This window comes from Balaenoptera borealis (assembly GCF_965194805.1).
Source record: "Balaenoptera borealis genome assembly, chromosome: 12".
Taxonomy (NCBI): Eukaryota; Metazoa; Chordata; class Mammalia; order Artiodactyla; family Balaenopteridae; genus Balaenoptera; species Balaenoptera borealis.
The window spans coordinates 30,322,637-30,336,875 of NC_138869.1; the positions used below are offsets into that span (position 1 = coordinate 30,322,637).

The window sequence follows — 14,239 nt, forward strand, 5'->3', positions numbered from 1 at the left end:
AAAACTGCTTCATAATGACAGAGCATACTCAGAGTTATTTTAACTGGGATTCTTGGTCTTTATGTCAATTATTATGAGACTAAACTTTGAGCAGTTCTACCTTAATTGTTTCTAGAATTTATAAGTTGCCCAAATAGCAGGCTCTTAGTTTGATTTACCTTCCAAACCCCATTTTTACCTTATATTTAACAGTTCTTTTCAACTCAGATTGCAAGGGATAGGAACTAAGTTTTAAAAACCACTTATAATTCAGAACATTTTCTTTTATTCCCAGTGATTTGGGAACTCAAAACCTTGGCTGTCTCTTTCCCTATGACTGACTGCTGTAGCCCACGCTGAGAGATTCTGGTACCATGCTTATTTTGACAGAATGTGTTCAGTTTCTCTTTGCCCCCCGAATCACATCCTAACTCTACCCAGCACTAAATAGTAATATCCTTTAAGGAAGAGTCTGCTTTTCTTTCCAAGGGCACGAGGTCCCTCATATTTTCTTACCTAATCATGAAGAACAGATTTATAGTTACTTGTATGAAATCTTTTTTTTTTTTTTTTTACCAGTCTACAGCATGGGCTCTCTAAACTGGTAAATACTACTTTTTTGATAGGACAAGTCTGCCAAGAGGATAGCTGAACTCAGACATGTTTAGCTATCCAAAACATAATTGGAGAGAGGAAATTACTGTACTGGATATATTCCCTCTCAGGCATAATAATGATGAAACAATAGGGTTTATTAACAGGCTCAGTTCAAATGCTTAGCTTTAAGCACAACAAATATAATTTTGAGTTTCACTCTACCTACTGAAAACACCCAAATGAGCATTCCAGGTTGGCAACATTTATTCTGCAATTTAAATTCAGAAAGTCAGAATTTCAGTGTGTATTAAAATCCATCGCCATTTCTACTTCTGCTGAAGATTTTCATTGGTTCAGCTTCCCATCTCCACCGCATGAGGACTCAGGGTCACAAAAGACACAAGGCTAAAAATATTCACTTTACTTATCCTGTTGGGTCCACTTGCTCCAAAGGATTGATTATACAGCAACGCACAGAAATAAAGAGTATGGAAACCCTTCTGCAGCTTATAAGTTAATCACTATCCTTTATATTTTTTGTACATGAGGAAAGGTACAAACTTGATACCCACAATACTGTTTGCTTGTCATTTCTAGTCTGCAAGGTAAAGTTTGGGTTGAAAATCCACAGTCCAAAGAAACCTCCCTCGCCAAAGCCATTCCCTCCAAAGAGGAAGGCAATGGTCAGGACTGATAACAAGGAAGAGTTCTGAGCCTGTAGAGATGAATTCAGGAGACTTGCCTCTCTGGGTCACGGCAGCAGCTCTTTTTAGTAAACAGTGCACTAATTGCTGCCGTCACTTGGCGTCAGCCCTCCAGGAATAAGCAAAATAAGGTCAACAAACCACCAAATCCCAAGTCCTCCAAGTGTCAAGAGCTTCCCTACTGCTGTGCCAGCGTGTCTCAGACAGAAACGACCTACTCCAGAACATCCCAGGAAGGAGTCGAGCAAAGTGCTTATGAAGTACTGTCCAGTACACTTTATACAAGGTTTATTCTCTCGTAGGAAGGTCCTAGGACTGGCACATTCGATTCCGTCCAGGGCACAGCCCTGGACGGAGGTGTGTTCCACATCACTGTAGGCCTGACCACTGAACTTGAGACAGCCATAACCAAGTTCCTGGGATGCCACTGCATTTCCAACATGGTCCACTGGGTCTTCACACTCTATAAATTCATCGGGTCGGTAAGAGCAAAGGATGACTGGAGAGTGGGGTCGCCCTAGTCCCAGCTCGCAGAGCCGATGGGTGGCGCCAGCGGAGGTGGTCTCGGGCTCGGCGGTAGTGTTGTGCCAGTGGCTCCGAGAGACACAATGCAGCAGAAGGAGATTCCCCATCAGCAAAGCTGCCTGGTCGCAGAGAAGTAAGTAACTCACCGGGCAACCACCTGGCACCATCTTCCCGGGTCCAGGGGCGGAGACCCGGCCTCAACAGCAAACCCCGGCCAGCACCGCTGACCCAAGCCCCGCCTGGTCAGGCCTCTCCAAGCAGCCTCCCATAGATATTTTTTTCACTGTGCCCTGTGAGCTCATTTCCCTATATTATTTGCTGCTATTCTGCCTGGTGTTCCCTCTGTCCAGAATGCCTTGGCCCCCATTTCTGCCTATTGAGATCTTACCCATTCTTCAAGGCCCCATGCAAATTTCTCCTCTTCAGAGAAGGGTTTCCTGATTACCTCCAGAGAAACAAATGCTACCCTTCTGTGGTCTCTTTGGCCCTTTCGTATAGCATTGATCACATTTTGATTTCTACTGTCATAGTGCCCACGGTTATCTCCGAGGTTCACCTTTGAAAATGGGATTGGATTCTATATCTCACTTACCCCCCCGTCACACTGAGCTCATAGCTGATGTTCAGTAAATGCCAGATGAATTGTACCTCAACACTGCAAGAGACTGCAGTTGCAGGTAGGCCAAGTTTATCATTCAGCATCCTGATTTGGATGACTAGATGATATTCCCCTTACTTCTCGGCTTGTGCTTCTTTCTTTGTTTCCCGATCTGCTTCTAGACCAGTGTTTCCCAAACGCCAGTCATTCTCATCACTCTCATGAGTCATATCACATCTGTGGATCTCTTATGCTTCCACTTACTTAATATCTTTCTTTAAATTGATTCCTCTTCTCCTGACACTAACTCATTTAAAAAGTAGACCATTTACCTCAAATTAAAAGTCTAGTATCACTTGCCTTTAATAGAAGATAAATATACATATGAATACAATGAGAATAAAACCTTATTGAATTCACTCATTTGACAAATATTTATTGAGCATTCACTCTGTACTGGGCACTGTGCTAGGAACTGGGATACGGCAATGAACAAGTCCCAGCTCTTTGGGTTTACACTCTATCAGGGAAAATGGAAGATGAACCGCCAAACAGTAAATACACCACAATAAAAGCTATAAAGCAAATGAAGCAGGGCAAAGAGATGGAGAGGAAGTAGGGTACTATTTAGATAAAGAGGTCAGGAAGGGCCTCTCTGAGGAGGTGATATTTGAGCAGAGACCGGGAAGAGCAAATCAGGCAACTATAAGGAAGCAGAGGCTTAAAGAGTGCAGGTAAGAGCAGACATCATGGTCCAGAGAAGGGAATCGCTCTTGATGGTATCTCAAGGCCTCTATGGAGGTGGATTTTATCTCAAGTTCTGGAGGAGGGGAGTGTGGCTGGAGTGTACTGAGGGAGGGGAGGAGCACCAGGAAATGAGGTCAGAGACAGAAGCAAGAACAACAGCATGTCAAGCCTCATGGACTAAGGCAATGACTGATTCATAAAGGGATGGAGATTCTAGAACATGCTACTGCGCTCTGGGAAATAACGCCTTTCGTTCAGTGAAGATCTGAGGGAAATCTCCTTCGGCCTCCTAATTGGAACATCGTTCTTGGTTCATGACCAAACCCTGCAGTCAGCAGTCTTGTCTCCAAGAGATGGGGGCATTTCAGGGGACCCAAAGGGTTCATTGCCTTCTCTCTGGTTCCCTACACTCTTCATCCCTTTTGGACAGTGCCTGGCACACAGCAGACACACCTTCATCCTTTGTGGAATGAAGGAAACGTGTATTGCTTCTGCCTTCCGGATTGCGTCTCTTTGCTTTGGATACTGCTACTCACCCCACCCTGCCAGAGTGAGCAGGGAAGAGAAATATCATCAGCAAAGGCCACTGTCCTTGACTTCTCCTTCTAAAGCAGAGGTTCTCAGTGAGGGCTGTCCACCAAAACCATGTGGAGAGTTTTGTCAAGATACTGATAATGCCTGGGTCTCAGCTGCAGAGGTTCAGGCTTAACTGGTCTGGTGTAAGACCTGGGCATCTGTGGTTTCAAAAGGTCCACGGGTGATTCTTATGTGCTTCAGGCTGAGAACCACTGCTTAAAGGGAAGTAAGCATTTTCACCTCCATTTTCACAGAAGGAGAAATCAAGAATTTCAATTTCCTAGGCTTGCATAAAAACTAGTATTTTGAAGTGATATAGATACATGGGTGGGCAGGGAATAGGAACACACTAGATGTGAGATTCCCTGTGCCAGGCATAGAATATTTAACAAGACAGTATGTAAAGTGCTTTGAAACAAACATGGATTTTGTCATAGTCAGTGACCGCAAAGATCTGTGAAAAGTGTTCAGATCAGAGGGAACGGCAAGTGCAAAGGCCCTGAGGCAGTATTGTACTGGAGGAATTGCGGACAGGGGGAAAATGGTAAGAAACGAAGCCAGAGATGTCAATTTGATTCATTCCCTCTTTATTACCTCAGCAAATGAGGTTTTTTTTCTTTATAAAAATTAACCTCCTGCATAAAGTCTCTTTATCATATGCTACTCTCCAGATACATTCTGCATAGCTGGAATGTCCTTCACCCTTTCTGGTTTACCATATCCTAGTCCAGATTCTCTATGTCCTTCAAAGTTCTATTCAGTTGCCACCACCTTCAGGAAGCCTTCCGTGATCATTCCAGATGGACGCAATCTCTCTCCTCTGTAAACCACCACAGCCTATTCCTTTACCCTTCTAATGGACAGTAGGTCTCTTTGTCTTATTTATCTCTCCAGCCTGTTATGTACCCCCTACCCCCTGCCCCACTCGAAAGACTAGGTCCAGGTCTGAGGTCTCTGGAAGTCCCTTTCTCTTTGCTTAGTGCTAGACCTGCATTATACACAAAACTAGGGCTCAAAAACGTTTATTGAAGAGTTAGCTATGTGCCTCCAATTCTCTTCAACAAGAACAGCAATCCAAACAACCTAAGCACATCTACACAGTAATTAAAGCAACAAACAAAACTGTATTGGCTCTCGGACTCTGAGTGCATTCTCGACTTTCCGACAATGGTTTCTGATCATTCACCTTTGAAGGAACATATTGCAGTTGAAACGAAACATATCAAGCCAGACAGTTTCAGAAAAGCCAAGTCATTTGTTCACTAAGAAGGATCACGGGAGCCAGGAATGAAGACCACAAGGAAATGAAATGCTATCAGTTTCATCTATTTGAACAGTCACTTGGGAGCAGTGCAGAAGAAAACAGAAGGTGGCGAGATGAAAAAAAGAGAACAGATAAAAAGCATTGTTGATATAGACAGTGGGTTGGCTTGCTGTGGTCAGCGGTGTGTGACTTTCTGTGGCCAACCTGATTTCTCCCATGCCTATGGATTCTCCCAGAAGGATTCCCTTTATGGTCAGGGACCCTAGTATTCAATGATTGACAAAAACAGTCTTGTTTAACCCAACCACTACTCTGAAGAATGGTCAGCATCGTCCCTTTATCACAAATGCTGAAATTGACCTGTGGCCCTTTGGGCACCATGGCCTTGGGAGTGAGGGTTCCAGCCTTGGGGCTGAATAGCTTGGGCACCATTTCCAGCTCTGCCCACTTGCTGTGTGATCCTGAGCAATATTCAATGGTAATAATAATAATTCCTTCTTCATAGAGTTGTTTTGAGGGTGGGCCGAGTCCACATATGTAAAACACTTAGGACAGGACCACAGATACAGGTGGCATTCAGTACATGTTAACTCAGTATTCAGAGAGGTTAGGTCGCTTGTCTGAGGCTGGCAGGTGGTAGGGCTATGATTTGAATTTCGGTGTGTCTAAAGGAAAATACTTAGTAGTGATGGGCTAATGCAAATGGAGTTAGCAATGCACTTGAAAGTAGACAACTGCTCTAATTTTGCTCCCATGCTCACTTGAGCATCACTGAATGGTCAGGGCATTTCCTTAGTACCTTCCTTTTCTTGTTTGTCCATGTTAGAGCCCTTTGCTGAGCAAGCAGGCCTCCAGGCCTGGGACACAGCTAGAGGACTCCATAAACAAGGCTGTGTGTGCCAGGTGAAGCGGTGTGTCTGTTCCCTCCTCCAGATATTTCGAATCAAGAATTCAGGAATTTCAAGGTGTGGGTATTCCAGACATTATAGAATAATATAGGTGAGGTAAAACTTATCAAGCAAAGATGAAGATATGTCTCCTGATAAGTTTCCATTCATTCATATCCCCTGTTCCATCTCTCTCATATAGAGAAGGAGGATGGACTTAGTGGGAGAGGACATGGGTGATTCTTTGAGTTACCTGTGATCTGGGACTTTGATTTTGATGAAATATATATGCCACATGGTTCACAGAATCTCCGAAGATTCTGAAAGACCCTGGGACCACTGCTGCACTTGTGAAATCATATTGTTTGCAGCCCTCCCTCCTCAATCTGCATCATGAAGTCATTCCTTTCAGTATATGTGCATATTGTCACTCTTGCCACATTGCACCGCGCTCATTCATTTCCCTATTTGTCTTCTTTTCTACATTATGAGTGCTCAAGGGCACAGAATGTATCCAGCATACAGCAATGATTAGAATCTCTGGCTTTGGCGTTGGGTATTCCCAGCTACAGCCCTCTCCCTTCTGACCCTGTTCAGATAAATGAAAATGTGTCTACAACCTCTATGTTTGGGGGCAATTTTAACCTGGAATAGATTGGTGCCCCCGAAGTTGCAGCATATGATGTGAATGTGCACGTTTCTATGGAGAATTCAAAGCTTCATCAGATTCTCAAATTGGGTGAGGGGAGGAGGGAACAAGGTTCCAAAAGAAGTTAAGAATTTCTCCTGTAATTAAATAAATTAAGTTTATGAAGTAACTCTGGGCTCTTCACAGTACTTTTTTTCTATAATGAAGAAAAAGGGATGCTATATCCTTGATGTCTACATTAGGAGAGGCAGTTTTTACATCCCTTTAATGCTTTTCCAGTACAGATTCACTTAGTGTATGATTTTTTTCTGTTTCTTAAAATATCTTTTCCTCCATGATCATCCACTGAGATCAAACTCAGGTTTGATCTCACCCTACTAAGCACTTGAAAGCACATGAACTCATTTAACCATTAGGATGATTCTCCAAGTAAACCTTACTATCCCCATTATACGGAAAAGGAAAATGAGACTTAGAGGTAAGATCAGTTCCAAAGCTGTCAATCTGTGCTGATAACCCCTATGCTATATTGTTCTCATCTTTGCTAGAGTCTTCAGTTTATGGATACAAGCTTGTCTAGTTCACTGTTTGGTTCCTAAACCATCTGCGGCTAGAGATGTCAGAATTCTCCTTAAGCATTCAGTCAATACATATGTAGAAAGATCACTCTAAAGCCCACAGTTTATTTTTCCTTTGACTCAGGACGTTAACATCCTCCAACAAGTAGTTCTTGCTTTGATAAACAGACTTTGCAAGGCAGGCTAAATGACATCCCATATATAACACTATTCAAAGCCTTCATGAATTTATATTACATTTTTAGGCAAAGAGAAAAAAGAATAATACATCAAGGATTCTAGTGAAAACATGACCTACAAGTAAAACAAGAGAAATGTTGCTTTCTAACACTTGGAAAGCCAAATGTGTACCAAATTGATATTTAAAGAGAAAGAAAAAATTGACAGAACATAAATAGACCTAAGTGAGAGGCAGACTCTTCATGGCTTTTGGAACTCTGCTCTGAGTAGTTAAACTACAAAACTGAGTTATAGAGGGGAGTAAAGACCATGGTCTTTGGCATCAGGTAGAGATGGATTTGAATCTAGTTCAACTACAAAATGAAGGTGAAACTTCACTATCTTATAAGATTGTCAAGAGAAAACAATGTCAGCACTGTATAGGTGGCCACTAAGCATTAATATTCCTTCTTCCTTCTTTACAATTTCTCTTCTGATTTGGCCTAAAACCAGTGTAACTGCTTCCAGTGGGCGGTTCTTTAAACATGAATTTGCCTCTGATACAACTGATGTCCTAGGGATACAGGACCTTGCTGATGAGTCATGAGGAGCCCTGGACCATTCTTTAGAACCATTCTAAGAATCCAAGTGATATTTCCAAAGCATGTTCATCCAGAAAGAAGACCAATCCAGTGTTAGATGTCTAAGCTAAGGAAAGACCAGGAAAGAGACACTCTGACATGGGGTGTCCTTTTCTAACCCATCCAAGATGGGCAGCTTGAGTTAGTACCATTTTCTGGGTGTCCTTCTAAATAGCCAATGCTTACTAAACTTTTATATCCTTTGAATAGCAAATCTAACTTCAGAAATTTTTGTTGAAGAAATAATTATTTTTAAAAAACTATGCTGGCTATGTATAAAGGATGCTGATTGCAGCATTGTTTATTTTAGTCCAATTAATTGCTGGACTAGTTGATGATTGGAAACCAACTAATTGTTCACCTGTGGGAACTGGTTAAATAAGTTGTGGTCCATCTGTATAAGAGGGGGGCCTGTGGTCATGATGATGGGAAAAAAATGTAATTTAAATGTTCACAGTGCATTAAGTTTAAGCGTAAGTTAGAAAACATTATGTTCAGGTTGACCCTATTTTGTGTGTGAAAACAGATTAATATGACGATAGTATATATTATACACACAAAATTTGCAAGATGAAAACTCATGTCACATGTCTTCTCATCTGTGTGCTTTTCTGAATTATCCAAATTCTCTACAACAATTTTTTGTCGGTTTTGTAATAAAAACAGAAGTCATTTAAAAAATCTCTAAGACTGTGATCATTCACAATACACATTCTAGTGTCTCAATCTTCCCTTTTCGTTTTCCCAGGCCAAAAGCACATGGATATGCCTCAATTTCTGCTAACAGGCAACCTGGGAAAAAGAACTCAACTATATTTCCATTCTTCCACTTAAGGAAACATTGTGTTCATTATTCACACCCAGATGACTAAGAGAGAGAAAACAATGAGAGAGAAAGAGAATATGGTGATGCGAGGCTTCAAGATAATAATTAGAACCATCCCACTTAGCACTGGGACAGCACCTCACATCTTCAAAGCTGTATCAGATGTTATCTAAGCAAAGCAAGGAAGACAATGACAAGAGTGGAGGATTTAATCTAAGAAGCAGGAGGGGGCCTTTGGATACTGAGGAGATGAAATTAACAGAGGGGCAGTAACAAGAGGGGCCAAGTGAGAAATTCAGTGCAAAGTCTGAGATATCAGAAGCTCATAGAGGGCTGAAAGCAAAAATCATAAATCGAAAAGATAGAGAAGGGGGGAAAAAGGAATGATGAAACTAGTAGAAGGCTGCTGGAAAATTTAACACCACCGTACTGTTTCTAGAACCCCACATCATTAATCCATTTAATTATGCCTTGTAAATATTTGAATGCAGAACGATTCCTGCGACACTGCGACTCAGATAATTCCAAAAGCTTTAAACATTGGGCCTGCCAATAAGAATTACCGACGACATTTCTCTCTGTTACAGGGAAAACATTAAACACACATCCCAGACCCATGTTCTTGGGGGAAGCTTTAGAGCACGGCCGGCTCCTGCCCCATGACCCAATTTAAATGCACGGAGAAAACAAGCACATCAGAGGCTATCAAAAGAGTAAGTCATCCTAAAAGCAGAAGGTTATTCATCAGGAGCTCAAGGAAATGCTGAAATAGAAAAATGCTCATTTGGGACTCTGCAGTTCTTGGTTGGTCCAATTCTTATTTTTTTAAAAATAAATTTCTTTATTGTATTTATTTATTTTTGGCTGCGTTGGGTCTTCGTTGCTGCGTGCGGGCTTTCTCTAGCGTGGCGAGCGGGGACTACTCTTCGTTGCGGTGCGCGGGCTTCTCATTGCGGTGGCTTCTCTTGTTGCGGAGCATGGGCTCTAGGCTCACGGGCTTCGGTAGATGCGGCACGTGGGCTCAGTAGTTGTGGCTCGTGGGCTCTAGAGTGCAGGCTCAGTAGTTGTGGCGCATGGGCTTAGTTGCTCCGCGGCATGTGGGATCTTCCCAGACCAGGGATTGAACCCGTGTCCCCTGCATTGGCAGGCGGATTCTTAACCACTGCGCCACCAGGGAAGTCCCCCAATTCTTATTAACACGGGTTTACATTCTCACTCAATTACTGGTCCCCAGTGGCTTTATCCTACAATAAATATCAATTATTCCAATTTAATAAGATCTGTGATCTGTTCCCTCGAAGTTCCATCCAGGGTAGGAAGACGAGAGGTAGATTTTGCAATGGGCCTTGATGAGGGGAGGAAAATCCAGAAGAGGGAGTGGCAGAAGCCAAGGCCATGCATGTGCTGAAAAGCCGAAAGCCAAAGGCAGGCATTATACTACGGTCCAGCAGTTACCATAAGCAGAGATTTCTTTAGAGTTTTGCTCCATTTTCCATGATTTTCCATGACCTACTCTGTCTCCTTCAGCAGGTTTAAGGACAGGCAGTGATACACTACACATCCCCAAACAGGTATCTCAACATCTGCTCTTCCTTTTTTTTTTCCCCCAAAACATTCAAGCCTGCAGTTAAAATACAGCTGCCAATTACCAAGTATGAGCTTCCTGGCCCAACGGTAATTCACATATGTCAGAAGTCAGATGAGAAAAAGTCCAATGCAGTAAATATACCTGTGTGCTGTGATTATACCTGTATGCGTTATTGCCTTTTTTTTTGGTTTTGTTTTTAGTGCTTTACTGATCAAAAAGAATCAGATTCCTAGCTCTCTGCTTGGGATATTGTTCACTGCATTTCAATATTTGACTTGAAACAGTGAGGGTGGTGAGAGTGGAGGCATGGCCAGCTTGTGTCATCGTAGTGGACACCAAGCACGTTCTGAGCATTTTCAGCCGTTTGTGAATTAAATATAAAGGGCTTAATGCCCTACAGGGCATTGATTGAAAGGGGGCATTCAAAGGTCTCCACTGGTCATATCATGGTCTACTTTATCTGTCTTTTTTCCTCCTTCCCCCCTCCTTCCTTCCTTCTTCCCTTCCTTCCTCCCTTCCTTCCTTCCTTCGTCTACTTATTCATTCCTCTTATGCACAACCACTAAAAATCTATGATGCTATAGATCACCATAGAGGATTCTGCCTAAGCCTTCACTTTGCTTTGTCTCTCATTTCACACTGGGTCTGCCTCTCTTCCATATATCCACTGGGAGCTGACTCTGAAGTATATACTAATTTCATCATTTGTTTAAGCAAAATGGCACTAGAAGATAAAAATCACAAAGCACATTCACAGAAATGGACACTGAAATGACTCCTGTGTGCTACATGGCTTTTGTGATCTGACCTAACATTCCTCTGTCTTCCCAGATGATTGACAGCTGGCCACAAGCCAAACGGAGGAGGGCAGGAGAACCAGTTGCTTTCACAACCTGTGTTTTAGTTTCCTAGGGCTGCCATAACAAATTGCCATTAACTGGGTGGCTTAAAATAACAGAAATTTATTCTGTCACAATTCTGAGGGCCAGAAATCAGAAGTCAGGTGTCAGCAGGGTTGTTTCCTTCTAGAGGCTCTGGGGGAGAGTCTATACCATGTCTCTCCCCTAGCTTCTGGTGGCTGTTGGTAATTCTTAGCATTCCTTGGCTTGCAGAGGCATCATTTCAATCTCAGCCTCCATCTTCACATGGCCTTCCCCTGTGTCTCTGTGAGCTCCCTTTTTCTGTACTTAATAAGGACACTTGTCATTGGATTTAGGGCCCACCCTAAATCTAGAATGATCTCATCTCAAGACCCTTAACTTAATTACATCTGCAACGACCTTGTTTCCAAATAAGGTCACATTCACAAGTACTGAGGGTTCAGACTTGCACATATTTTGGGGGGGGGGGCACTATTCAACCCACTACGCCTATCCTTGTTCTTTTCTCCATTGCACCCTCACATTACCAATGTTTAGAAAAAAATCAAAAGCAAGTCCTACGACATGCACAGAGATATATCGAAGGACACAACATTCAGTCTTGTTTGGAAGCAAAGATTGGAAACATCCTAAATGTCCATCAACAGGAAACACGGTTGAATGAGTTTGGTTCATCTACCCAATGGAATACCAGGCAGCTACTAAAAAGAACAAAGTAGGATTTGTATAAATTGAAATGAAAATATCCCCAAAATATGTTGTAAAGAGAAATAAGCAAATTATAGAACAAAATATATGTCACAAACCCATTCTAAAAAGCAAACTATAAACAACAAACCTACACAATCCTCCTTTGGGGGAATTGCTCTGTTCCCATGCCAGTTATGTGATTCTGAGGAGAAGGGCTGCCAATCACAGCCCCTCGATCCCCTTTCCCTGCCATAAAGAGTAATCAGATCTAGACAATTATAGTATCCGATGCTGTTGACCATGGTGCCAGGGATGGAGGTTGGCTGAAAACCAAGCTAGGCTACTCAGAAGCCTTCCAAGGATTTTTAAAAATTTTGATTTTGAGGAGAAAAAGTCTCTTGCCTTTTGGGTCCTATATTAGGTCTCTCCAGCTGCTAGAACAAATTAGCACAAACTTGGTGGCTTAAAAGAACACAAATTTATTATCTTATCATTATGTAGATCAGAAATATGACACAAGTCTCAAGGTGTCAGTAGAGCTGTGTTCCCTTCTGGAGGATCTGAGGCGGGCCGGGGGGGATCCATTTCCTTGCCTTTTCCAGCTTCCAGAGGCATCCACTTCCTTGGCTCACAGCCCCATTCTTCCATCTTCAAAGGTCAGTTGATGAACAACTTTAATTCCATCTGCAATTTTAATTCTCCTTTGCCATGTTAAGACAACATATTTACAGGTTCTGGGGATTAGGATGTCCACATTTTTGCGGGGAGAAGGGGCATTATTTTGTCTTGAATCTAGAGCAAATCCAGGTCTGCAGAAAGCTATCCTCCCCAGCACCTGGGGAAAGCTAAGTGAGGGGGGAAAATGAGGCAGATGCACAGAAAGAGGACACGTTGAGAGAGAGAGAGAGAGAGAGAGAGAGAGGGAGAGAGAGAGAGAGAGAGAGAGAGAGAGAGAGAGAGATGAGAGAAAGACAGACTAGCCTGTTGGACACCCTGGATCTGGCCATTCTTGAAGCTTATTCACCTCAATCAAGTATGATTATGTAAGCCAAGAGATTTCTCCTATTTCTCAAAAATTTTTTGAATTGGGTTGGTCTCATTTACACTTTAAAGAGTCCTAATTACTCTTGTGTGTGTGTGTGTGTTAATCATATGTGTTTATATATGTCTAGAAAAATAGCAGAGAATAGAACTGAAGTGCTTGGTATGTGGTAGCTTTTATTTTATTTGTTTTGGCCGCGCTGCACGGCACGCAGGATCCTAGCTCCCCGACCAGGGATGGAACCCGTGCCCTCTGCAGTGGAAGCACAGAGTCTTAACCACTGGACCGCCAGGGAAGTCCCGGGAGCTTTCATTTTTTACTTAATAGATCTGTATTATTTGAATATTGTACAATGGGCATCTATTACTTTTGTAATTTTAAAAATGAGGTAAAAATACGAGACTGTAACATAAAAAGTAAGTTCATCCAGGGCTCCAAGGCCTAGTTAAAGAGCAAAATCCTCATAAGTTTCTCTTTCATCTGGTGCTTTTAAACAGTACCTGAGTCCATTCGAGAGCCCATAATTACAAGTTATTTCTTAGGCCCTGATAATATGCTTTATCCCTTAAGAAAAGCTATTTAGATGGGACCACAGATGATAAAAGGGCTATGCCCAGAGCGCAAACAAAGAACTTACTGGCTCATTTTTGGAGGCCTGACATGTCCCTGCCCAGGTCCACATGGCAGGCCTTGAAAACACAAGTCTGTCCTAGTTCTCTTTCTTGCCTCCTTGGACTATAAATACGTGCATTATAGGAATACAAGTGAAAAGAAAAGGAGTAGAAACAAATGCCTGCATTCCCCTTAGCAAAACAAAGGGACAAAAGCAGCCTCTATGCCAGCTGCATTAAAAAATGGGAACAGAATAGTTTGTTAAAATGTCACAATTAAGAGATCTGAAGAATTCTCCTGCTGGACCCAGCACAGTGGGAGTTAGTATGCTGGATCCAAATTCCCTGGTCTTCTTGTTACAAAGCCTGATAGACAGAGAACACTACACGCAGGGGGGCAGTGCAGTGTCCCTTCCTTAGAAGAGACCCTCTGAGCACCCCAGCCAGTAAGCAGAGGCATCAGGATTCAAATCTGGGCCTTTCTGGCACCAGGATCTATGGTTCTCAATACCCAGTGGGCATAAGAATCACTTAGGAACCTTATGAACCACCCAGATTCTCAGGCTCCATCTTCCAAAGATTTGGAATCTAGAGATCTGGGGCTAGGTCCAAGACTCTCCATTCCAACAGGCACCTCACATAATCGGATGCAGGAAAAATACACACACAACATAGGACAAATTCCCTCTCTCTTTCT

At 42.5% G+C, this 14,239-nt stretch overlaps 1 protein-coding gene and 1 pseudogene across 3 annotated transcripts in view; both read right to left on the bottom strand.

Annotated features, from left to right (window-relative positions):
• Window positions 1-14,239, bottom strand: part of SYNPR (synaptoporin) — a 297,141-nt gene that overhangs the window by 70,807 nt on the left and 212,095 nt on the right. The window lies entirely within an intron of this gene.
• LOC309606942 (TM2 domain-containing protein 2 pseudogene) lies at window positions 532-4,604 on the bottom strand (annotated as a pseudogene). Its single transcript has one exon. The product of its transcript is annotated as a TM2 domain-containing protein 2 pseudogene (transcript).